The sequence below is a fragment of the Typopeltis vanoorti genome, chromosome 1 (assembly GCF_054136105.1).
Source record: "Typopeltis vanoorti isolate ZY-2024b chromosome 1, IOZ_Tvanoo_1.0, whole genome shotgun sequence".
NCBI lineage: Eukaryota > Metazoa > Arthropoda > Arachnida > Uropygi > Thelyphonidae > Typopeltis > Typopeltis vanoorti.
Genome location: NC_143549.1, coordinates 139044475 through 139071727, shown reverse-complemented (window position 1 = coordinate 139071727; position 27253 = coordinate 139044475). Strand labels below are relative to the sequence as shown.

At 36.7% G+C, this 27253-nt stretch overlaps 1 protein-coding gene and 1 pseudogene across 1 annotated transcript in view; one reads left to right on the top strand and one right to left on the bottom strand.

The window, feature by feature from the left end:
* Nucleotides 1-27253, top strand: part of LOC150110470 (eukaryotic translation initiation factor 4E-like) — a 179496-nt gene that overhangs the window by 30407 nt on the left and 121836 nt on the right. The gene's annotated exons all lie outside the window — the stretch shown is intronic.
* On the bottom strand, nt 1186-17941 carry LOC150110471 (protein Dr1 pseudogene; annotated as a pseudogene).

Genomic DNA, 27253 nt, shown 5'->3' with positions numbered 1-27253 from the left:
ACGAGCTTTATAGTTAGCTGAAAGTATAATCAGCTGTAATAACGAAAAGGAAATTAATACTACAATCGGATAAAATAAAAAGCTGGATGTTTAAGGAAGAATTCTGAATGAACCCGGCTATTCTAGAATTGTGGCTTATTTCCGATTTGCCCTAAAAGGAACCTCACGGTGTTTAATTAGTTTATGAGTGGTAACGACGATAGTTGAAGTACCCTGTAATTGAAGTCTAGAATTCTGAAGTGCGTTTGATAGTGCTTTAAGTATAACCGTGGATAAGTCTTGTAGATGTGTTTTTATTAAGTAAGATAAATAAGTTCCAAAGGTTTGCTCACAACATAATTGATGTATTAGGAACTATTTCCGGTAAGGTTTATCATAGTGTATTAATTCTATGCTTGAATTATTGTGTGTTAATTACGCTATGCTTAATGCTACTTTAACTGTGGAAACTCTTTGTGAATGAGAGTTGGAGATAAGAATTGTGTGAAAGATATTTTCAGCTATTAGTGCTTGTAATATTTTGAACTTACAGCATGACTGAGAATTGTGTGAAAACTGACTAGATTGGATGTTCCATTATATTAATTTAAGTGTAGAAACTTTGTAACCCAGAAGCTGAGAAAGTACATGTGAAGACTTGGAAGATTGTGCTATTGAGATTATCTAAACTTAATGTTTGACTTGTTTCTAGTATATAGAAATTAGAAGTAAAATTTATGTATGTGTTATATAACCTATATTAAATGTTTCATTGGTTAATCTAACTATTGTATTTGCCTGAATTTCTTATTACTGCACCGTTCACAAAAATTCGAATCTAGCGGGAATCGCAGAAGGAAAATAAATACTTCGGCCTGATTGAATGCTAACTAACTTTGAATTGATCGTACTGTTTCATATAGACTTATCTAAGGATAGAGTGGCGCAGTATAATAGAAATTTCTCTACCCTTGGATTAGTGATCAATTTACAATTAGTTGTGTTTTATTTTATGAAAGTGACTAGTAACAAGATGGCGGATTAGAACACAACATGAAGAAAACGTCACGACAAAATGGCGCAGTCGGCGGGATAATTATGAACTATGACATTAAACATGAGCACTGGGAAAGAATGATTCATGTCTACTTTTGTCAATTTGGGCTGCATGATCACAGTACAATAACGTCATAATACCCAGAATGATCAGTAATCGTCTTCATCATCTGTCTGACTGTTCTGCTGTTGTAATAACAACTGCTGCTGAGCAGCTTCTTGCATTTGTAAACATTCCTGCTGTTCAATTTCAGCTTGTTGTTGCCGGGCCTTGGCAAATAATTCTTGTTGCTGACGGAGCAATTCATCTTCAGGGATTCCCAAATTTTCTAACCTTGTACTCTGTCTTCGCCGCCTAGCAGCGACAGCTTTACAGTCTTTCATTACTGCTTCTGCTGCTTCTTTATATGACCCAAATCCTAAGCTTTCTAATGCTGCAAGAACATGTTCTGCTGAACTTCTACCAGGAAGAGGCACAAAAACCCTATCGTCCTCACCACACTGAACCCCCCCCCCCCCCTTAAGAACCTTTTATTTACTTCTACTTCTGTAGTTTATCTCCTTGCTACTTTTTACTTCCAAAATTCCGTTCCGACTCCCTTACTACGTATATATTTTCTCTTCTCTATTTAAATTTAGCCCACGTTCTCTTCCACTCGCGCTCGTTTATTTCACGCGTCTCTATCACAACCGATAAACATAAACATTCTCGCAAATGTTACATTAGGCTATACAACTACATTGAGTTATTACATGACATTAAGCTTTCACAAAACAGAATAAATAGAATATTTGCATTTCAATAAATGCGTAGTTAAATTACAAATACAAGTTCTTAAAATATTGACATAACAATAAATAAAATAGCTTAATAATATTTAATACAGAACCTCTTTATCATTAACACTTTCTTTTGATTAAATAATTAAAAACTTGATATAATTAAGGCAGTTATATGATATCAGTTATAATTCATGTTATTTACATTAAATAATATTTACAAGTCTAGCCTTTGTGATGGAAGATCATGTTGGATTCTGAAGCAAATAATAATTACTCTAATCTCTACATAATCAGAATCCAACAATACCCTTTTGAAATACCCTGATTTTTATATTTATATTTTCTTGCTAACAACACAAATTCTAGAGATGACTCTCTCATATCTTTCTTGTCATGTATTGAATAATTTTTTCTTTATCAGTCCCATAAAACTAATTCCAAACCAACTAATTATTGCAATCCATGTCTTCAGTTTTTCCTTGGTAGGGACCATTCCACAGACCTGTTACTATCTTGGTACTTTCTGAATCTTTTCCACTGCTTACACTGTATAGTAGTTCAGTTGGCTGTCTGAAAGCTTTTCAAAAATCCCAGTGAACCTTTGAGGTATTTTGCTCACTTTCATGGTAGCTCTTCTGAACTTCAACTCCTTGTTCAACATCATCCCCCCCCCCACAAGATGACTCTTAGCCTCATCAGTTTCCTGCAGTCCAGTTTTGTATTATAATACATAGATAATCTTTTAATCTCAGAGTGCATCATAATCTTTCACTTTGCTACATTAAACTGCCAACTGGAACACTGTCAGTGTTAAGTTTATTTGCGACTTATGTTTTCTTAACAGAATATTTATTAAGCAAATTCAGAATATTTATTTTGTTTTATTTTTTTGTATGATGATATAATGGCCGTGAGGCCCCTTTTATGGGGAAGTGCGGCACCATCCCCCCCCCCCCCCCAATTTATCCAAGCTTGGGACTGGCATAGCTGACGAATCAGCTATTTTATTGTAATTTTCATTTACTTATTAAAGGAATTGAATAAGAGGAGGAAGAACAGAGCATTTTATTCTAAAAATCAATATTTTGTAAAGAAATCTACATAATGATTTTACTACTTCAGAATCCTATATTTAAGCACATGTATGGCAAGATAGAGAGAAAGAGAATTGTGTGGGTGTGGGTTGGTGGGCTGTAAAAATTTTTAGATTGTGAATTTATTGACAGTAGATTACTATATAATTTGACAGATAAACTTCTCTCTCTCTCTCTCTCCATATTTAATTATAGATTAATTAGTGACTTCAAATACATTTTTTTTTCCTTTTCAAAATGGCCTTTTGTCTCTTTTAATTAGATCATATTTCAGTTCACAGAATAATTGATTAATGGAAATTATATTCCGCATTTAGGTTTACTTTAAAACTGCTGTTTAGAAAAGAGTGGAAAACAAAACACCTTGAAGCATGCCTATTAACTTAGTCCCAAAATATTACACATCGACATCGTTTGTTTTATTATAATGCTTCTGCTTTCTTGTTGAAAGAAAATGGATTGAAACAAACGTGATCTTCTTTATCCTTTTATGCGCTTAATTGTACACTTCAACCAACTTCTAAATATTGTTATTGAATCTAACTAGGGAAAATTTGGAGGAGGAGATATCAGCAATTCTGCTTATTTATGCTATGTGCTAAAACTGAAAAGAGAACTGAAACAGAAATATTTACACTGTTTACAGTTATAGTTAAATTAGACTGTAGAAGAATGAATAACCAAGTATTTCCATTGTATGTACACTATTTGATCAAAAGTATCTGGACAACCTACTCGAAACTGTAATCAGACTTTCCCTGTGACACAATTTCCAGTAGTGGACATTAATACAGGGTTGGTCCACCCTTTGCTTCTATGACAGCTCTAACTCTTCCAGGGAGACTTTCTATTAGGTGTCAGAACATCTCTGGAGGAATGGCAGCCCATTCTTCCAGAAGAGCTATAGCCAGAGCAGTTTGTGATGTGGGTCGTTGGTATCTGGAGTGAAGTCTGCATTCTATTTCATCCCAAAAGTGTTCTGTAGGATTCAGGTCAGGGCTCTGGGCAGGCCAGTCCATTTCTGGAATGCTATTGTCCACAAACCATTCTCTTACAGACCTTGCTTTATGGCAGGTAGATTTGTCATGCTGATAGAGACAATAATCATCACCACATTGATCTTCTGCCGTAGACAGTACGCAACAGGTAAAAATGTCCTTGTACCCTTCCACGTTTAGATTTCCATCTAGTGTTATGAGAGGGCAAAGTTTATTCCGTGAAAAACACCCCCACACTGTAATGCCACCTCCTTCAAATTTTACTGTTGGCACTACACACGCTTGCAGGAATCGTTCTCCAGGCAATCGCCACACCCAGACCCTTCCATCAGACTGCCACATGGTAAAGTGTGATTCATCACTCCAAATCACACATTTCCAGTTGTCTACTGTCAGTGGCATCGCTCTTTACACCACTGCAGGTGGCACTTAGCATTCACAGGAGAAATGTTCAGTTTATGGGCTGCTGCTCGACCATGGAACCCCATTCCCTCTTAACTCTCGACGCACAGTCGTGGTGCTGGCTGGACAGTTAGTAGCACTGCGGAATTCCCAGGTGATTGTTTTACTCGATGTCTGGCAATTTCCATGAACCACTTCTTCAATGCTCGATGGTCCCTGTTTTTCATTAAACGCAGCCTACCCGGCTGTGATTGTGCTTTCATGTTTCCACTTCAGAATCACATCACCAACTTTTGACTTGGGCAACTTGAGGGTTGAAATGTCTCTGACAGATTTCTTACTGATATAGCAGCCAATAACTAATCTGCATTCGAAGTCACTGAGCTCCCTTGACCTACCCATTCTACTTGTATTTTTTTATCGCTGAACAACATACGCAGCTCCATGCCTCCTTTTATACCGGTAAGTGAGGTCGTAGTGACATCTAGACGTCAGTTTATGAATTACAGAGGGGGTGTTCAGATACTTTTGATCAGGTAGTGTATGTATTATAGTGTTTGAGTTAAGAGGAAGCTATAACATATTTTCATGTATACTGCATTTGATTTCTCTCCCCAAAACTGATTTTGGTTTTACAATTTTTTTTTCCCTCCCAAAAAAACATTTCAAAAATCATCTGTAGATCATAGATGAATTTCCAATTTCTGAAGTGATAAATAGTGTGGATCATAACTTTACTCTCTCTCTCTCTCTCTGACTGTGCTTGACTTGGATTAGGTCAGGATTCATTCTAGTGGGCATTTACTTCAAAAAAAAAAAAAAAGAAAGAAACTTACAAATGAGGACATTATACAGAATGCAGTAGAATTTATATTTGTGTGTTCATGTGCCACAGGTATTTATTATTACTTAGCATCTCCATGGAGGCTAAAGACTGAACATGAAATGCCCAGACTAATTGTTATTCATACAGTGCCTATTTGATTAAGTTTTGCCACCCTTTTATCTGTGTTGTTTGCTTCATGTCCATCCACAGTTGCTCTAACTTACACAATGGGATTTTTTATCCTGCAGATGTTTTTGCAAAGTCCCGTAATATCATGGTGCAATATTTACACATCCAACTCAGCTGTCACTTTATTGTATAAAGTTGAGTGATTTACTAAGCAAGCTCTCCTCTTCATAAAGCTATGTCATTCTCCAGCATCAGTTCTTTTCTGCTTATTAGAAGATAAATGATGATTTAACAGTATCAGTTTTTCCTTTAATGAAATAGTTGGTTGTTCAGTTTGGCATTTTTTATTCCATTGTTCAATATTCTGGAATTATATTTATTATATGGTTCCCACTCATGAAAGGATGCATATCATTTTGCTTTAATTTTTAGCAAAATACTGAAACTATCTGTGTGTCTAAATCCTTTGTATGTCTGCATTTTAATGTGTAGCATGTTTTTAATTTATTTATTTTTAATATCGATTCCACACAAGAGACTGTATAGCACAAGATTTTGCATGCATTATCAATATTAGTGTTAAATGGTATATGCGAACAAATGGTTAAGTAAAAGGAACCTGTTGATATTGTATTGAATGAAAACCTTGCAGAAAACAATGTTAAGACTGTTAAAGAACAGAGGTTAAGTGGAATGAAAGAAAAGAATGAGAAGTTGGTACAGTAGTTTGAAGTTGAACTGTGTAGATGGATTTCTTCCCACCCTCTCCTTTCATGGAATGAAAGGAGAGGGGTGGGAAGAAAGATCTCCTTGTGAAGCTGAACTTGTACTGATGTTGACTAGCAGCTCCTTGTATTTTTACATGCTTAAAGGAAAGTGGAGGATGTGATGGTGGCCACTTTACTGAAACAGTGCACGTAAAAATATTTATGGACAATGCTTAAAGCAGAATCATTGTTTATGAGAAAAGTAATTCAAGTGAGAGGCATAGTCATCTGTTAAGCAGATTGTACTCTTTTGGTACAGTTGCATTGAGTATTTTTGGGAGGTTTTTTGTGATGGTGTAAAACGTGAAAAACATTCTGAGTTTGGAATTTCATGATTGAGAAGTAATATCTTGAACAGAAAAGGAGATACGTTTTTTGTTGACTAAAGAGGCTATGGACTAGGATATATGCCAGAAGATGCCCAATTTGTAAGTCATCTCAAGGAGAGAAATATAATCTTGCCTGCAGAACTGATTATTATCAAGATGAAAGTAAATTAAGATCTTTCTTAGGAAAAATAATGTTTAGGTTCTAAGATGTCTTTACCCCACTGAATAACAGCAAGGAGATCAGTGTTTAAGGCATTGATTATTGAAAATCTTGAAGCATGGAACATTTGCTTATTACAAGGTTTATGAAATGAAGTATAGGAATGGAGCATACCTACATGATCAAAACCATGGTTGAATTAAGGTTAGCAAAAGGTCATTGAAATATGTGGAAAAAGTGAGCTATAACAAACTGCTTAGCATTTGCTGAAGGAATGGTTGATGACTCCAGTTTTTTAAAGAATGAAATCAGCATTTATATATTATTATTAAGAGACCTCCAATGAGTCACGGACTTATTGAGGGAGGCCACATGCACTACACACACCAACTATCATACTTATTCTTGAATTCATTCACACTGCTTGTACTGACAACATCCAATGGCAATCCATTCCAATCAGGCACCACCCTATGAGAGAAAATTCTAGCCCTGACCCCCTTCTTAGTGGCATTCATTCTCAGCTTCCAAGGATGCTCTCTTATTCTTTTTCCCGCCCTCCATAAATTGAAAAATTCCATCAACTGAAATTCTGTATGTTTCAGAAGTTTATAAGTCTCAATCATATCACTCGTCTTTCTCCTGTTTGTTAGTGTCTGCAGTCTACAAATTCTCAATCTGTCTTCATAATCAGTATTTCACAATCTTGATATCCTTTTTAACGCTGTCCTTTGACTCTCTCCACTATATTAGAATCACAACAGAAACCAGGAGACCAGACCTGTACACAATAGTCCAAGTGAGGTCTTATCAAAGCCTTGTAAAGAGGCAAAATGACATCCTTATCTTTACATGTGAAACATTCGTTTCAGCATTGGAATTATCTTTTGAGTTGTATTTGCAATCTTTGCTACATGGCCCCTGAACTTCAATTTCTTGTCTACTAACAGTCCAAAATCCCAGTCCTCATCAGTTACTTCTAGCATAATCCCACCAATATAATACGACATTGGATATCTAATCATGCCAAAGTGAATGACTTTACATTTACCAATAGTAAACTGACATACATTTTCCCATGCCCATAATTCCAGCCTATTCAAATCATTCTGCAAGTACTGCATATTAGTAGCATTCCTGATTACCCTACCTATCTTTGCATCATCAGCAAATAGCTGTATGCTGCATGTCAAATCTTTCCTAATATCATTAATGTATAGATTGAATATCAGTGGACCAAGCACTGATCCTTGTGGTACACCACTAGTTACCCTAAATCTTGTAGACTCATATCCTCCTTTTTGATATCTGTCAGTCAGACGAAAAAAGATGGCGTCTCGCATGTCGGTTGTTGTTGTGAAGAATGTTTTTTGATATCAGTGGTGATTAGTGAGTTTTAGATATTGTGAATCTGCTTTGTTTACGGAATAGAAGGTAAGAATTTAACTTTTGATACAATTTTCTGGCCCTAGCCCGTTCTATACGCCATCATACCTTTCCGAAATATATCTTAATATTTCGTACACAAGAATGGAGAATGTAAACGATATCAAGGACGCCATTCAACAGCTAAACAAAGATATGTCACTTGACATTCTCAAATTCATCCTTAAGAAATTTGATACAGACTACCCTGGCTGCTTGAATCTCTTCACTCAAGTAAATGACACTGAAGATGATGATTTAGACATAGAAGAGGACATTACACCTGTTCTACCTACGAAGACTTCCCGACAGCTCGATTGTTCTCATGAGGAACAATCTAATAAAAGACGAAGAACATCGGGAGGTGAACTGGAAGATAATGTATCAACTCAACAAAATCAGATCTCCCAAGACAGAAAAGAAAAGGTCCCTCCAGTTATCCTTCGAGACAAAGACAAATGGACCTCAGTCTCAAGATCCCTAGGAGAACATAATATCAATTTTTCCTGGGCAAGAAATACGGAAGAGGGTGTAAAGATCCACCCTACCACTGTCACCGATTATCGCTTGATGACCAAATTGTTTGACAACTCCAAACTGCCCTTCCACACCTTTGCGCTAGCAAGCGAGAAGAACTTAAAGGTAGTTCTAAGAGGAGTGGCTGAAGGCATCTCAACTGATGAGATTACAGCTGACCTCATCAATCAAGGACCGACTCCAACCAAAGTCACTAGAATGTTGAGGTCAGATAAAACACCAATGCCACTGGTGTTGGTTGAAATCTCCAATACACAAAAAAAGCATCTATGAAATAACGGACATCTGTAAGCTTAAAATCACAACCGAACCTCTAAGGAAGAAGGCATCGGCAGGGCAGTGCCACAGATGCCAGAGGTTCGGACATGCCCAAAAACTGTGCAGAGCTGCATATAGATGCCTAAAATGCGGTGAGGGTCATCAAACCAACTCGTGCACCAAACCCAGGTCGACACCTGCCTGTTGTGCCAACTGTAGAGGACCACACCCCTCTAATTACAAGGGTTGCCTTTTCCATCCAAAAAACCGTGGATCATTAAGAAGTAACCACGCTCCTCCAAGAAATGACACAATGCACATCCAAGAAGTTCGCCCTCCAGAACATATTACCTCACATTCAACAATACAGGAAGGCACTAGACCCTCAACCATGTCCAAATCATATGCAGAAGCGGTAAGAACCCAGACTTCTTCATCACAAGAGCGAACAAGCTCTAATCTCACCTCAGCTTTAACCTCGTCACTTGCAACAATGCTGCATGAATTCAGCAAAGCAAGCACCTCACCATCCTCCAGAAAAAGATTCTACCTAGAAACCCAATCCATATTAACAGCTCTCTATAATGTTTAAAAAATTTAAACCAAATTCTCTCATGATAACAGCATGGAATGCCAATGGCTTAACAAACAAAATTCTCGAGCTGCAAGAATTTGCAAAAAGATACAATCCAGACATAATCTTGATCAGTGAATTCCACCTCAGACCATCAAACAATCCAAAACTAAGAGGTTATATTTTACACAGGACAGACAGACTTAACTCTAGTGGAGGTGGAACAGCTATCTTTATCAAAAATTATTTAAGCCACAACTCGCTGCCCAACCCCCAAACTCTAAACCTTGAAGTGATGGGTGTGGAGGTGCACACAAATAACTCAAAATCTACGCAGCGTACAATCCTCCCAGTATTCCACTATTGACAGCAGACTTAGACTCCATCCTTGGCTCCACAGATTCCATAATTATAGCTGGAGACCTTAACTCTAAACATACGGCTTGGTTCAGTTCATCAATCAACACCAAAGGCCGTACCTTATACAACTACACATTACTCAACTCATCAATAGTAGCTGGACCCACTGAGCCCACCCACTACAGCCCATCAGGAAGTTCTGATGTATTAGACATAGCTATCCTCAGAAACATCAAATATCAATACCAGCTGGAGACAGTAGAAGAGCTTAACTCAGATCATAATCCCATCCTACTCAGGTTAGGACTTCAAAACCAACTCTCTCCCCATCATTCTTTCATACCATGGGACAAGCTCTCTAAGGTTCTTCCAATCCACATCGGTCCTCCCCCTGTCATTCGTAAAAAAGAAGAAATAGATCAAGCAGTAAACAACTTAACTAGGCAAATCAACACAGCAATAGCATCAGTCACTCAAACCACTGTCTTCCACGCTTCTAAGATCCCAGAAGAGATAATGGACCTGATTAGAGCCAAAAACAAGGCCAGAAAGCGATATCACAACACCAGAGCCCCGCAGGACAAAGCAACCTTAAACACTTTGAACAGACAGGTTCGAGAAGCCCTCCAGGTCCACAGAAACTCCAAATGGGAAACCAAACTGAAAGAAATCAACCCAGAAGATAACTCCATGTGGAAGTTTGTAAAATCTCTTCGTACCAAAAGACAACCACTTCCCCCTTTAAAGACCAATCTTGGAGTTGCACACACAGATGAAGAAAAAGCAGAAGCCCTAATTGACAATCTGGAAAATCAATGCAGCCCATCTTATGCAAACTTAAATATCAATCTTATTTACAAAGTCCATCGTAAAGTTAGAAATGCACTAAGTCAGCTTAAGGATGATTCAGAAACCACCCCACATCTCCAACAGAAATAATAAATATCATTTCCCATCTGAAGAATAAAAAGGCCCCCGGCCCTGACGGCATTACCAATAGAATAATAAAGCTACTCCCACGGAAAGCCATAATTCATCTAGTTAATATTACCAATTCCATCTTAAGATTCCAATACTTTCCCTCTGATTGGAAAGTCGCAGACATTATACCTCTGAAAAAAACTGGTAATAACCCACAACTCCCCCAAAGCTACAGGCCCATCAGTCTTCTTTCCTGTCTTGGCAAAGTAACAGAAAAGGTCATCCTATCAAGACTACAAACAGCAGTGGACCAACAGAAAATAATCCCAAATGAACAATTTGGGTTTCGCAAAGCTCACAACACGGTGCAACAAATTCACCGACTAACAGAACATATCACTCATGGCTTTAACTGGCACCTTCATACTGCTGCTGTATTTTTGGATGTTGCCAAGGCCTTTGATAAGGTCTGGCATCAAGGCCTTATCTTCAAACTAATTGAGAACAATATCCCAATTAAACTAGTGAAACTCATATATTCATATATCAATGAAAGATACATGCAAGTAAAACTCAACGGAATTGTTTCTTCAAGGCGCAAAATCCTGGCGGGAGTACCTCAAGGTTCTCTTCTGGCCCCAATACTTTTCACAACTTACATGGCAGATGTTCCTCTCAACCCAAAAACTACTATGGCTCTTTATGCTGACGACACCGCTATTCTAGCCAGATCGCTCAGCCCTCACCTAGCAATCACTAGACTCCAAGGAAGTATCAATGAGCTAGCAAACTGGTTCACCAACTGGAGAATTCAAGTAAACCCCCTCAAAAGCTCAGCCATGATGTTTTCAAGAAGAAAGATCTGCAACAAAGAAGACATCCTGCTCTCTGGTCAAAAGATCCCATGGCATTCAGAGACCAAATATCTTGGGGTATTGATGGATAAGAAACTCCTTTTCAACAAACACATCAATCTCGTTTGTTCCAAATCTTCCAAAGTCATAGCTCAGCTCTACCCATTGATCAACCGCAAGAGCAAATTGAACCTACATAATAAATTGCTTCTTTACCAGATGGTAATACGTCCAATCATTACCTACGCCTCACCAGCATGGAGTCACACTTCAAGATCAAACATTTCAAAATTACAGAGAATCCAAAACAAATGCCTTAGGATGATCCTGGATGCACCGTGGTTCATCAGAAATTCACAAATTCACCGAGAAACCGGCACTCCATACATCTCCTCTCTTCTTCGTGATCTTGCAGAAAAATTCTTCGTGAAGTCAAGTTCACATTCAAACCCACTAATCGTGCAAGCTGTCAATTACAATGAGACTGATTACTACAAACACAAAAGACCGAAGGCTATTCTTCTCTCAACTGATCATAGCTAACACTACTGCCCTCAGAGGGCGAGCTTAATTGCTCACAAATCTCCCATTCCCAAATAACTCTCATTACAGATAAAGGGGAATATGAAAAGCACTTGTGCTTCACCCATCCTGTCAGTAACGTCAATGGTCAATGTCAGTCAGACATCCACTTATCCAAACCCATATTCTCTAATTTATGCAACAGTCTACCATGCTGTATTCTGTCAAGAACCTTAGCAAAATCCAAAAGTATCATGGTGTATCCCGTTTAGTTCAATGGTAACATTATTATAGAATGTGAGCAAGTTGCTAAAACATGATCTTCACGTAATAAACCCATGTCACATGTTGCTCATTGCAAAGTAGATTCACTGTCAACCCATTTCTGAATGCGAGCCCTTACCAATTTTTCCAAAATCTTCACCACCACTCCTGAGTTACTAATTGGTCGATAGTTGGAATTGCCATATATACTTTCTATTCCTGTTCTGAATATATTTATCTAAAATTTATGTTAAAAATAAAAAAAAAAGTAAAATAAAATAAACTTTAGCTTCTTCACAACATTGTGCTATAGTTTACATCCTTTTGTAAGTGGGAGTAGTTAATTTGTGGATGAATAGTAGTTAACTTTTCTGAACAGTGGAAAGAAATTTATAATATTTGGGGAAAAAAAAACAACTGTTTTCTGCACATGCTGATGCTTGTTATCATGGGTAGTAATAACACAATGTTAAGCATTGGTATAAGGGAGACCGGAAAGTAATCAGTTATTTTTAATACGTCATTTTTAGCCAATTGTTTTTACTTAAATAACACATAAATTATTAAATTTGATTTTTATTTAAATATTAGCCATTACTTTTCTATTTAAAAAATCTTTTTTTTTTTTTTTTTAATTTTAGATTATTTTTTTTTAATATGGCAGACTTTAAAGTTGAAGAGCACCATTTACGTCGTTGTATGCTGTTTTGTTTCATCAAGGAAAGAATGCTAACGAAGCTATTAAAATCATTTGCTCAACTTATGAAGACGTATTGAAGGTTAACAAATGTCAGTGATGGTTTAGGAGATATGCAGAAAAAAATTTTTGATCTCTCTGATCGTCCTCGATCTGGAAGACCTCTAACTCTAGATGATGATGCTCTTAAGACTCGTTGAATCAGATCCAAAACAAACCATACAAGAATTAGCAGAGAAACTTAATTCATCATGGTCAACTGTCCAAGAGCACTTACATAAGAGTGGCAAGGTTCTTAAACAGGGTGTATGGGTATCGCATGAACTGTCAGAAAACAATAAAGCACAGAGATGGGCGATTTGCAATTCATTGTTGACCAGACAACAAAATGACCCCTTTTTGGAAAAAGTCGTAAATGGTGATGAAAAATGGGTGCTGTATAAGAATAATAAACGCAAAAAACAGTGTCTTTCTCCAAATCAAACTTCATTTCCAACACCTAAAGATGGACTTCATCCACAAAGGATTCTGTTGTGTGTTTGGTGGAATATTCATGGAATTATTGATTACGAACTCATGGAACAAGGTAAGACTATCACAGCAGCCATCTACTGTGAACAATTAGAGCGACTACATCAAGCATTGTTAATCAAACGTCCTGCGCTTGTCAATCGAAAAGGGATAATTTTACAGCAAGATAATGCAAAACCACATTCTGCAAGAATGATTCAAGAAAAAATTAAGCAGTTAGGATGGGAACTTCTACTACATCCTCCATATTTGTCAGTTATTGCTCCTAGTGACTATCACTTATTCAGGTCCTTAGAACACAGCATAAGAAATAAAACCTTCCATTCGCAAGATGATGTCCAAAGGAGTTTGATATCATTTTTTGCCTCCAAAGAAAAAATTTTTTTCAAAAAAGGAATTCTAAACTTAGTAGATCGTCGGAATAAGGTTATAATTAACGATGGCGATTATAGAATTGAATAATGTTAATTTGTTCTTTAATAAAATTTATATTAAAAATGTAGTTCAAAAAATTGATTACTTTCTGGTCTCCCTTATATATTTTTTAATTAATCAGACTTGAAAAGTGCTGGTTATGTTCATATTGTCATTTTAATGGAAATGAAGCATAGCACATTGTAAGAATGACATTGAACTATGACATACCCATCTTGCAAGAATGCAAGATGAATACGAAATGTGTAGTTTGGAAGAATGTGTTTTTTAAGTACAACAGAAAAGTATACCACTTGGGCCAGAAGACTTGTTGGTATCTAAGTTCAGGAATCTTCTGATGAAAGACTAATAAGTAATGCAGGGAAAAATTCTTGGTAAAGTGGGAGATTCTTTGTCTCGATTATCAGTGCAGTATTTGGAGGAAAAGAGTAATGCCAAGAGGCCAGCTTGTCTTTGGAATATTATGGAGAGGAGGAAATGTGGATGGGCAGAAGTTGCATCTGATGATTAGGTGAAGGATCAGAAGGCTTTATTGGCAAGGCAAGTTTTTTTTCCTCCTCCCAAAGTCAATTTTGAGTAGCAGTGAACTTTTTGCAACTGTTTTAATTCCAGATTTAATTCTCTCTCTTTTTTTTTTTTTCCCTATGGATGCTTTTAAAAAATATCGATGTAGCTGTCAGTGACTTGCCATTTCTTGGATCTTTTTTAGTGCTTGTCTTATCTTCATGAAAGCAAAATAGCTTTCATGAAGATAAGACATTGACTACTCACCAACTCCACAAACTGCACATAAAGTGGTTGTTAAATCTCAGTTTGGATTTTGCCATTTAATATTTCAGCTTTGATGTCATACATGATATTCCTCGGTCAGATCTCCTCCATTTTGAAGTCTTATTTCATGAAACAAGAACATGAAAAATAGCAGATGAGCCCATGACATTTTATTCAGTCTAGCTAATGTGGAGGTGGAATCATAGTACCACACAGAATCTTTGAAATCATCCTCATTAATATTTTTGTATATTCTTTTACTTTTCATTTAATATTGTCATCTATTTTAGAACATTTATTAAATTAATTCCTCTATAATAACTTTGATGTTCATGTATTACCTTTTTGAATATTGAAACTATCTTCCATTGTGTTGGCTTTGATCTATTTTTATATAGTTCAAAATGCAGAAGATATAATAATTATTATATCTTCCATTTTGCCAGCCAGGTTGGTTTTGAGAGGTTAGAATATCTACTCTCTCTCCAACCAGCAACTGTGTGTGTGTGTGTGTGTGTGTGTGTGTGTGTGTGTGTGTGTGTGTGTGTGTGTGTGTGTGTGTGTGTGTGTGTGAATCCCACTATGGGCACAGATAATTTTATTGCCTGGCATGAAACCACTAACCTTACTTATTAAAGGCCTAAGGTGACTTGAAAAAGCTTCTGTTTTTGTCTAGCCTGTCCATGGTTACAAATGCTGATGCATTCTAGATAGGAAGCCTTGTTTGGGATTCACATAAAAATAGGGAAAAATTTTTACATTTTACCCTTTCCTATGTAATTCATATATGAATATCACATTGAAATTGGTCTTGCTTTACACACACACACACACACAAACACACACACACACACACACACCCCGTTTCCCTTGTATTGCATAAATTTTTCTCAGCTTTCTGTATATCTTTCTGATCCTTACACAGATTGTGAATTGTTGAGTGTAACAACATTGCAAAATTTCGTTGGGTGTATATTGTGTCTACAGTCTTTTATACTCATCATTTTTTATACTCACCTAATGACTATCTCCAAAATAATGGAGAAAGTCATCAACAGTCAACTTCTTCATTAACTACAGACCTCGTTAATCAGCAACTACCAGTATGTATTCTGCCATTCCAGATCTATGGCTGATCATCATCAAATTCCTACTATGTACCCTCAAGGGGTGTACAGGATATGATAGTACTACATGAAAAACTTAATCCTTACTAACTTCCTATCTACAATTTTCCTCCAAATCAATCTGTTACCTGTCAATACTCCAACATTATCAGATCTTATATTTCTATCTTCTAAGGCACTTTTTACCACATCAGTCCACCCTATATCTTGGTCTTCCTCTTTGTCTTTTTCCTGCCAACCTGGCAGAGAACACTTGTTTTGCCAATCTTTCCTCTCCTATTCTGTTTAAGTGACCATACCACCTGAGATGCTAAACTCTCCTAGATGCTAACAATGTCAAGTTCTTTCCTAATATTCTTGTTTTTAATATGATATTGCCATTGATGCCATCTTTTCACGCCCCCTAATCTTTTTCAGGACTCTCATATCTGCGGTCTCTAGTCTTTGGTGAAGTGTTTTACTTCTAATCTAGCTCTCAGATCCATAAGTTAAAATTGGTTTGAGCACTGTCTTGTATACAGCTAGTTTAGTGTTTTGAATAATTTCTCTCTTATTCCATATAAATTTATTCAGTTGACTTCCTACCATACCAGCTTTGTTGATTCTCTTGTCTATTTCTGTATTTAATTTACCATCTTTGCTAAAAATTGTGCCTAAGTAACTGAAATGGTTTACTTGTTCTATAGGATCTCCATTCACAATACAGTTGATATTTTCAATGTTTCTGCCTATTTTCATTGTTTTTGTCTTGTTATTGCTGACCTTCATACCATATCTGTTACACAGTTATTCAATTTAGTTAAGGAACCTTACAGACTTATAGCAGATTTATTTAGAAGTATAACATCATTCTGCATAAAACAGAGCTGACATTAACATCTCCAATTTTGATTCTAGGTTTAATACCACTTTCCTTCATATTGTGATTCATATAGATAATGAATAACAGAGGGGATGATGTACATCCTTGTCTGATGCCAAATTTAACATTAAACCAACTTCCTGTACTTAGTTCTAACTGCTGGCTTTCAACTCAAATAAAACATAAGTATTGCTTGATATAATGCCCCATTGATACAACTGTAGCATTTTGAATAGCTTCTCTCTTGGCACCTTGTCATAGATCTTGCTCTATTCCCATGATTTCTCAACTATTTGTTGTAAAGTGAAAATCTGATCCTGGCAGTCTCTATTTGGCCTGAATTCAGATTGTTCTTCACCGAGCTTCTCTTCCACAATCCTACTTGACCGTTTTTTAAATGCATTTGCATAACTCTTACCAGGAACACTCAGAGAATTATCACTAATTCTAACATTGTTTTATTTCCCTTTTTTATATGTTGGTACTATGAGAGCTCTGCTCCGATCATCTGGAATTTGTCCCTCTGCCCAGGCCTTCTGAATTTTAAGAATTTCAGAGGCTGCACTTTCAGTGCAGCTACTGTAAGACTTATGGTCCATACTTCAGCATGGTTGGTGGTAGATGTCGTTAGTGTAGTTGCGATTAGTTGTAGTTGGTGGGGTGAGTGGTGGTGACAGAGAGTTGTAGAGTAGGTGCCCTCCCCTCGATGAGTCCTTGGACTCCCTGGAGGTGTCGTGGAATAATAATAACAATAATAATTTCTGATCGAATATCATTTCCTCCAGCTGCCTTTCCACATTTCAGACTTTTGATGGCTTTTCTATTTCAGGTATGGATATGTATTTCTGATTGCATGCCTGTTGAGTGTTTTTTATTACTGTGCTGTCACTGATTGTTTCGTTTAGCAAGTTTTTGAAGTAATTACTACATACATCAAGGATGTCTTTTTCACCAGTTTTCATGTCATCTTTATCATCTCTTTTATAGCACTCTTTCCTCCATTCTTGAGCCTTTTCAACATCCTCCAGAATATTTTGCCACCTTCTTAATATTTATTTTCTATGTTCTTGCCAAAGTCTTCCCAAGACTTTTGTTTAGCTAGTTTAGCTTTCAATGTTTAGCTAATACAGACATTTGTGTCTGTATTCTCTGAGCACAAGCTGACTTATTTGCCAGGAACTTTTGATATGCTTTCGTCTTTTCCTTCATTACCTCTTTAACTCCGTGTGTCCACCATTTAATTCTGATTTTTCTATCCTTGCGGACAACCTCAACCACATGCCCCTCTGGCTGAATCATTTAATGTTTTCTTCAGGGCTTGCTACTGAACCTCTAAGGTTTTGTTCCTGTTCTCAAATTGTTTCATGTTTTCTTGAATAATGTTTGTGTATTTCAGTTCACATCTGAGAGCTGCTCAACTTTTATTCACTTTAAAACTTTCTTGCATGTCATTCTTTTCAATATGAAATTCAATTTTATCCTGCTCAAGACTAAATAGTGATCACTTCTAATTTCAAATCCTCTGTACACTCTGGTGTCCTGCACCAGGGAGAAAACATCACTGTCAACAATAACATAGTCAATGAAACTTTTCTTATTCCTTGCCTCTTCTCTCCATGTGAATTTGTGCACATTTTTATATTGGAACATGCTGTTAGTAATAACCACTCCATGTCCTGAGCAGAAATCCAACAGGTATTTGCCATTATTATTAGCTTTGCTCTTTTCTCCAAATTTTCTCAAAATATTTTTGTATGTCTGACAATCATTTATTATTCTGCTATTTAGATCCCCCAACAAGGACCAACTTTTCCTTTTTCATTGTGTCAGTTGCTTTCTCTAAAGCCTCAAAAAATTCTTCCATTTCTACCTTAGTAGAATCTTCTGTGGAACCATAGGCACAAATAAGTCTCATTTTCCAGTTTCCCCATTCTGATATTTGCACACATCACCTTACTTGAAGCTATTCAAGTAGAGTGATGTCTTGCCTACTATTCAAGAATATTAGCCTGGTATTTAGTGTTGAATACTATGGCTACTCCTTCTTTTCCTTGATTGTCATAATAAATTTAGTTTTATCCTTTATCCAAGTGTGAGCAAACAAAGTTTGCGCCTGAAAGTATCTTCAGGACTGGGGTAAGGTGGTACAACACTGGGCAACTCGTTGCAAAGGTGAAGCAAGCTAACATCACTCCTATCTCAGTATCTCCCATAATGCAAAACACATCTCCTTGCAGATATGTCTAATGTTATGCATTAAGGAAGGGCCACTACTCAGACTAGTTTCGACCTTTATTGAGGGCTCTTCAGTGGGAGCCAGGCCCAAATGGAGATACCAGGAAGAAGCGTTTAGCAAGGTCATCTCTACCTATAGGAGGAGCCAAATGGTGTGCCACCTTTTTTATTAAAAAGGTGGCACACTCTGGATTTAGAGAATGATATTGAAAGTTTATTTTTCACTTGTTTCAACTATAATAAATTTAGTTTAATCCTTTATCCAAGTGTGCGCAAACAAAGTTTGCACCTGAAAGTATCTTCAGGACTGGGATAATATTTTGTATTTATTGCTCAGAAGATCTCACCAGTTTTTGTCTTTTTTGTTTCAGTCGTCCCTATTTGATCTGGTATTTATCCAATTCCTCATCCCATCACTGGACATATGCCATGGAGAGGTTTTGAAAATGTCACTCTTGACATTTCTGGAGAGACATTTCCTTAGTCTCATGGAAACTAGGCATTCTTTTCAAATGCAACTTTTCATTTATCCAGCTAACTCTCTACAAATCCACCCATCCTTGGAATATTGTTTACATTTTCAGGGTGGTGCATCCAAACCATCCCTACAAATTCTTGATGGAGAATAGTTTGGCTGATAGTTGCCCCCCCCCCCACTAACTCGATTCAGTCACTACTCCCAGATGTACTATTTAAGCTCTGTGACTTTTCTACAGGTACTTCCATGGTCATTGCTGCATCAGACTAGTCTGTTAAAACATGAGTAGTAGCTATCCAACATTACTTTTTAAACTGCATACAAACGTGCTGAATGCACCTCTCTCTCTCTCTCCCTCATTTATTTTAACCAGAATAACTATTATCATGTATTCTGGTTTCTCAATTATTTAACAGTTGTGAAGTTATTAAAAACATGTAATATGTGTAATTAATTGGCAATAAGCTTTTGTTGTGTAAAACTTTTATGTACCATTATCCTTGACGATGTAAGTCTTACGACACAAAACTTGTTGGATTTTTGAATTGGTTATTTTTAATAAATTTTTTATATTAATATGTGGTCTCAATACTGAAAACTACCTACAGTGGATTATTATTATTATTACAGGCAACTCCAAGGAGTCCTTAGACTCATCGAGGGAGGCCTTAAACATCATGTCAAGAACAACTATTCAACATCCACACAGTATCTATCATACCTTGTCTTGAACTCATTCACAGTCATGGCACCCACAACAGACTCTTGCAGCTTATTCCACTCATTCACCACTCTCCAAGTAAAAAACCTAGTTCTAACACCATTGCTAACCACACTCTTGCCCAGTTTCCATGGATGGCCCCTAGTCCTCCCACCACCACCAGTCATGTTCTGAAAAATATCCTCTGAATTAGTCTTATAGAAACCCTTCAGTAATTTGAATGTCTCAATCATATTACCCCTTTTTCGCCTATCAACCAATTTCTGCAACCCACAAATCTTCAACCTGTTCTCATAAGGTTCATTCCATAGACCTGCTATCATCTTGGTCACTCTCCTCTGGATCCTCTCCACCTCCTCCCCATCAAGACGAAACCCTGGCACCCAGATCTGGGCACAGTAGTCAAGATGGGGTCTTATCAAGGCTCGATACAGAGGAACAATAACTTGCTTGTCTCTGCTCTTCAAAGTATTCTTCGGTAACCAAGTGATTTGATGAGCTGATTTAGCCACTTTTGCAATGTGCCCCATAAACTTCAACTCGCTATCCACCAACACTCCCCAATCCCTGGCCTCATTAATTTCCTGGAGTATAGTTCCACCAATGTGGTATACTGCTGCTAATCTTTTCACCCCAAAATGCATAACCTTACACTTTGCCACATTAAATTGACATCCATTCTCCTTAACCCAGTCCTCCAATCTATCCGAATCATCATGCAAAATTTTGACATCATGTGCATTCGCTATTACTCTACCCAACTTTGCATCATCGGCAAACAAATGAACAGTTCCTCTCAGATCCTTTCCTATATCGTTAATGAACAAATTAAATAGTACTGGTACAAGAACAGAACCCTGCAGCACACCGCTAGTCACAGGCCGTCTTTTGGACTCTACTCCTGAATAAACTATCCATCTCACCAACCCTATATCCATCCCCATATGCTGCCGTTTACTGATTAGAATTCCGTGTGGTATCCTTTCAAAGGTTTTAGCAAGGTCCAGCAGTATCACTGTAAACCCATTCTTATCCAGTTCAGCCGTATCTGTTTTATAAAGCGTGAGCAAGTTATGAGGCATGATCTACCCTTCACAAAACCATGCTCCCCCCCCCCCCACCATACGGTATCCCATTTTCACCTATCCATTCCTGTATTTTGCTCTTGATTACTTTCTGCAAAACCTTGACAATGACTCCTGATATGCTGATTGGTCGGTAATTTGCAACGGCAGTCTTGGAACCTCCTTTTTGCAGTAGAACTATTTTCCCCTCTTTCCACTCCCTTGGGACTAACCCAGACCCGAGGCTCAAATTAAACAAAATGGTCAAGGGCACTCACAAGACGTATTCACATTAAGGTTTTGTAATATACTATTCACCTCCATTTCGTTCACCTCAGTTCCCGTATAAGCTATTGGTTCCTTCATTCCTGCAATATCACCACCTGGATGATATACTCCTGCAAAGTGCTCGCTCAGTAATTCCACTATGTCAATTGATTCAGTCACCTCCCTACCATCGGCAATCCTTAAAATCATTCTGCCGTATACATTTTCCTTTTACTTGTAGCATATCGAAAAAACTGTTTGGGATTCTCTTTAGCTTGCATGGCTAATTTCCTTTTATAATCCACTTTTGCTTTTCTTACCACACTTGTTATCCTTCTGGCTGTGCTTTATACTGTTCATGGACCTGCAGGTAACCTTTCTCCTTAAATTCCCTCCACAGTTGTTTCTTTTTTTTGCAGCTCAAGCTTAATGGTGTTATTCATCCATTTAACCCCTACTTGATTTACTATCCGGACTATAGGTATACAGTCAGCCATTACCTCCTTCAAAAGCTCTTTTACCGCTTCCCATGCACTATCAACTTCCAGCCCTTGCAGTTGACAAGAAATTATATTCTTGTTTTAATCATTTATTTGAACCTAAGCAAACAAACTTTGTAGATGAAGATATTTCATATGCCAATTTTGTTTGCTTATTTTTGGTTAAAGGATTAAAAAAATATAGATAATTTCTTGGCAAGTATAATATACTTTCTACCCCAGTGCTAAAACTTTATACAGTTTTCTCTGATATAGAGTATTTAATAACATGGCAATATGTACCATTTTAGAACTTGCAAAAAGAAAATATATGATTTTTTATTGATTTAATTGTATTCTCCTGGGTCCCTAGTTTTCACTAATGAGACCTCAATGAAGGTCCAAACCATAGTGGCTCTCCCCATAATGCTTTTACATTATGGGATATTGAGACATTAGATATGAAGTCAGCAGCCTTCATAGACAAATTAACTAGTCGTTAAGATATTTAGTGCACACACTTGGTTTGCTTATGCTGCTAGGCAAAGGATTAAAACAAGAATATAATTTCTTGTTAAGTATAATACTTCCTCATGAAGTGTTTCACAACAACTACAATTTCATCTTCAAGATGAGATTGTGGATTGTTCCCTGCACACAGAGCAGTGATGTGTTGTAGTTTCTTCTACCTCTTGTGTATTGGATCAATTAAATCAGTTTCTAAAAATAGATATACTGGTGGAAGGGAGGAAGTGAAATGATTTTATGCACTGCAAGTTTAAGTGCAAAACACGTATCTAATGTTTTTTGTTCTAGTAAATCTATTTCTCTATTTGTTGGCTGAACATCATCAGCATTCCCTGCAGCTAAGTAGCAATTAAATCATAGCTGTTACAATAAGGATGGGTTTTCAGGAAGATTGCTGAACTTCAAATGTGACAATGTTTCCCAGATATTATCTATATGAAATGTAGGTTGGGCCTGCATTTTATTATTATTATTATTATATGGAAGCTCCATGGAGTCTGTTAGCAACATAATGATCCACCATAGTGTGATCTACCATGCATGCTTCACAACACAGTTCACATATTTAACCAAAGAATATTGTAAATGTCAGCTTATCCATAATTTAACATTAAAAAGTTGGCCTGGTTGGCAAAGTGATTAGTGTCTGCTGATCATCCAATAAACCATGGGTTCCAATTCCCCTATGATGTGGATGTTTGTGAAGATCTCGTGTTGGAGAGTTAATGGAATATTATCGGCACTGAGAAAGGATTAAAGCTAATTTTAATACTTCCAATATTTCGTCTCAGTCACAGAGACATCTTCAGGGATTACAAAAAAACTTTTTGTAACAACACACACACACACACACACACAAAAATAATGCAATAGTGAATGAAACTAAAGTCCTATCTAGGTGGTGTGCCCTCTATGGGCATTTGCAGGTGGCCTAGGATGTAAAGAGGGATCTCTGATAATTCATGTTTCCCAAATTTTGGGAAGTTTAATGCAATCGTATTTGTTTAAATTCGGTTGATTCCTGAGTGCAGATGCAGATTCAAAAAATAGTGTTTCTTTTTTGAATTTACTATGGTGGAGCATGGTGGTTTTTTTTCCAGAAGATCCTGTGGATTGTATCCAAAACATGGTCTGCAAGGCCAGATTGACATAATCGTGATTGCAGATGTATGACTTGTGTTCTTCTAACTGGATGGTTGCTGATCTGCCCATCTGTCCGAAGTAAGCCAATTTACAGGCACAAGGTACTCTATATACTCCAGGCACTGAGAGAGGAGGGAGCTGGTCTTTGGTAAAACGGATAAGGGTAGCAAGTTTACAGTGGGGCTTAAAAGCTGTATGGAGGTTGTACTTTTTTAAAGATCTGACTATTTTTTCTGATGTACCATGGATGTAAAGTATGGTGATGGCATTTCTGAAGTCCTGAAGAAATGGTCGGGGAATTGGGAAGGACTTGATTATTTTTTTTAATTCTGTAGTCATTTTAGCCATTGGAAAGAAAGGTGTTGTGTATGTGTTTGAGTTCAGTTGAAAGTGCAGTTTCACTGGAACAAAGATTGTGGGCTCTATAGGTAAGAGTTTTAATAATCCCATATTGCTGAGAGGGGTGGTGGGAGAGTTTGAGAATGTATCTGCCTGTATGAGTTGGTTTTCTATATACAGAGAAAGAAAGGCTACCATTAGGAAGGTGTGTTACTAAGGTGTCTAGGAAGGGTAAACTATTGTTATATTCCTTTTCCATCATAAACTGGATTCTTGGATGTAGACTATTGAGGTGACTGAGGAAGGAATTTAATGTGTCTGGGCCATGAGGCCAAATAGATGATGTGTTCTCTATAGAAGGTTTTAGAGTGTAAGAATATGTCTTGTTTTACAAAATTTTCCATGTAAAAATTGGCAAGAGGGGATGAGAGGGAGAACCCATGGCAGTTCCCTCTATCTGTTTGTAGATTTTGTTCTTCCAAAAAAAAATAACCAGAGTTGATGGCAAAGGAAAAGAGCTCTAAGATATCAGAAGGAAAAACGTTTTTCAAGAGTGTTAAGGTGTCAATTAGGGGAATATTGGCAAACAATGAGATGATGTCATAGCTGACCAATATGTCTGTATTATTTAAGATAAGATTTTCAATTAAGTTTTTCAAGTGGGTAGAGTTTTTCACATGAGATGTGGTAAGACCAGTGGGGGGGGGGTCAAAGAGTTAGCTAGCTGCTTTGAAAATTTTCTGGAGCTAAGTGACAGATTCCGTGTTCGATGTTGTACATAATATCCAATACCGGAACTTCTTTAGGTGCGACGACAAAATTTTGTCCGAGTCTTAGGGCACTAACAGCATCTTTGCTGAGTCTTTTAGACGATAGGTTGACTACTGTATGGAGCGGTTTAGATTTACAAAGGTTATTAAACTTTTTGATGTGCTTATTTTTTGGAATTCTTTCTGAGAGGAAGCTTCTGAGATGCCAAAGAGAATGGACCAAAATTCAGGATTGAGTATAGCAGAGAGCTCTGATTGTAACGAGCCAATTGCAGCATTTGTCGTAGCAAGGCCGGCGCATGTTGCTTTAACCTACTCGTAATAGGGCCAGACTAGCACATTTGTATATCCAGAGGGCTTTATTTGATTATCAGAAAATGGATATTATTCTCCATGATCGCACTACCTACTTGAACATGATCCCACAAAAACTGAAGTTAAAAAATGTCCTACTGATTACAAAAAAAAACTTACAGTTTACCAAAAATCCACAAACCTAATTCTCCCCTAAGACCTATAGCAAATTTTAAACAATTTGCTCTAATGAACAAAGTCTTAAACAAGAATTACAAATTATTAGCAATACATTTATAAACAATGGTTATAGCAAAAATACCATCCATAAAATTCATCATAAAACTTCTCCAAAAGATGCAAATAGTATAGATTACATTAAAACCATAGCTGTCCCATACCTTAAAGGTTTGTTAGATAAAATAAATAGAATTATACACTATTACAGTCTTAATGCTACTTTTAAACCATCTCTAAAATTATAAAAAAACAAACATTTAACTTAAGTATAAAAGATATACCTAAGAATAGCGATCTGAACTTCCTCCACCTTTGCAACGAGTTGCCCGGTATTGTACTACGTACTAGGATCACCTGCATTGGCTAACGCTAGTGTCGCCGATACTTTATAGTTTACTATATTCAGCAAGAAACTCTCTGATTCTGATCTTTGAGTTTCTTATTCGGTTTTAAAACTATGCAGGATTTAATATCCCCTTAATTTAAGTAAATATTTAACTCCTCCAAGGACCCCCCCCCTCCCCCTTTTGCCATCCCTATGATATACCAAATCCATTTTACTTGTAACTTCTCATATAGTGGTGAACCTAGATGCACAATTCCAGTCTCTAAAAAAAAAAAAAAAAAAAAAAAGTCACATTAAATTTAACAATTTTGGTAAAGCAGGCCTCTTGGATCATGCTCTTTACAGCTTACAAAAACCTGGTATTGAACACAAATTCAAGGAAGCCTGTGAAATTTTGATCAGTTATCAACCTAAGTAGCTAATGTTAGCAAATTTATCAATTTGATCAATTTGTTGCTCTTTAGCTTAATATATCTTTTAATGATGAATAACAGGATGCTAGCTTTGATGTAGTGAGGTTTTTTTTTTTTTTTTTTTTTCAAAACCAGAGGTCAGGCCAGTAGTGTTAGCAGTTGACCAAATTAATGAGACTAGCATACTATGTGGATTGTAATGTAGCTTGTTTCTTTGTATATATGTCTATACTCCAGATGATGACCTTGATATGAAGGTTGAAACATCAGGTGATTATTTTAATTTATATTAAACTGAAATTTTGCTATAACATGTTTCCATAGTAGTTGTTTTCCATATTTTTTTTTTTAATAATAACTGCTGTAATAAGTTAGATATGAAAATCATATGAAAAGGCAAAAACTATGCAAATAGGCAGCACCATCAAAACATTAACTGCATTCCCAATGGAGAACCTAGAAAACAAGCAGAATCTTTTATTTAGTTTCAATTTTCAGCAAAGATGGTAGTTAGATAGATAATGAACAAAGCTGGTATGATAGGAAACTTTCAATAATTTAAATGGATCGTGAGAGTTTAAACACTAACTAGCAGTATACAAGATAAGTGTTCAAACTGGTTTTAATTATGGATCTCATAGTTGGTTTAAAAATAAAATAGTTGATCAGAGACCACAGATGAGAGTTCTGTGAAAAAATATGGAATGAATACATGATATCATTGGCAGAATCATAAAAAATGAAGATATTAGGAATGAACGTGTCATTGTTAGCATTTAAGTATGTGTGAGCAGAGCTGACCTAAGGTGGTATGGTAACAAACAAAAAAAAAAAGACGGAAAGTTAGCTAAGCTGGTTATTTGATGGCAGAACAAAAAGATCTAGGATGACTATGATCTAGATGGATTGATGCCTTAGAAGACTGAATTGTTAGTTTTGACATTATTGGAGATCTGGAAAATTAAATTTGTTTAGAAAAAAATTGTCAGTAGGAAGCTAATAGTAATGCAAACTTAGTCATGTACTATCATAGTATCCTGCATATCCCTTGAGAACTTGGAATTTTTGCATCATGCAAAACAGGCTAACCAATCAGAATGACTCGCACAATTAATATACACATACTTGGATCATATCATAATATTTGCTTTCTATGAAATTATGTTACTTGATGGACAGGCCACTGAGCCTAGCACACTGAGGAAGATGGCAACGACAGTGATAAGAAATGTGTTGATGTGTGCAGGATTTTTAAATCGTTCTTTTTCTTACACA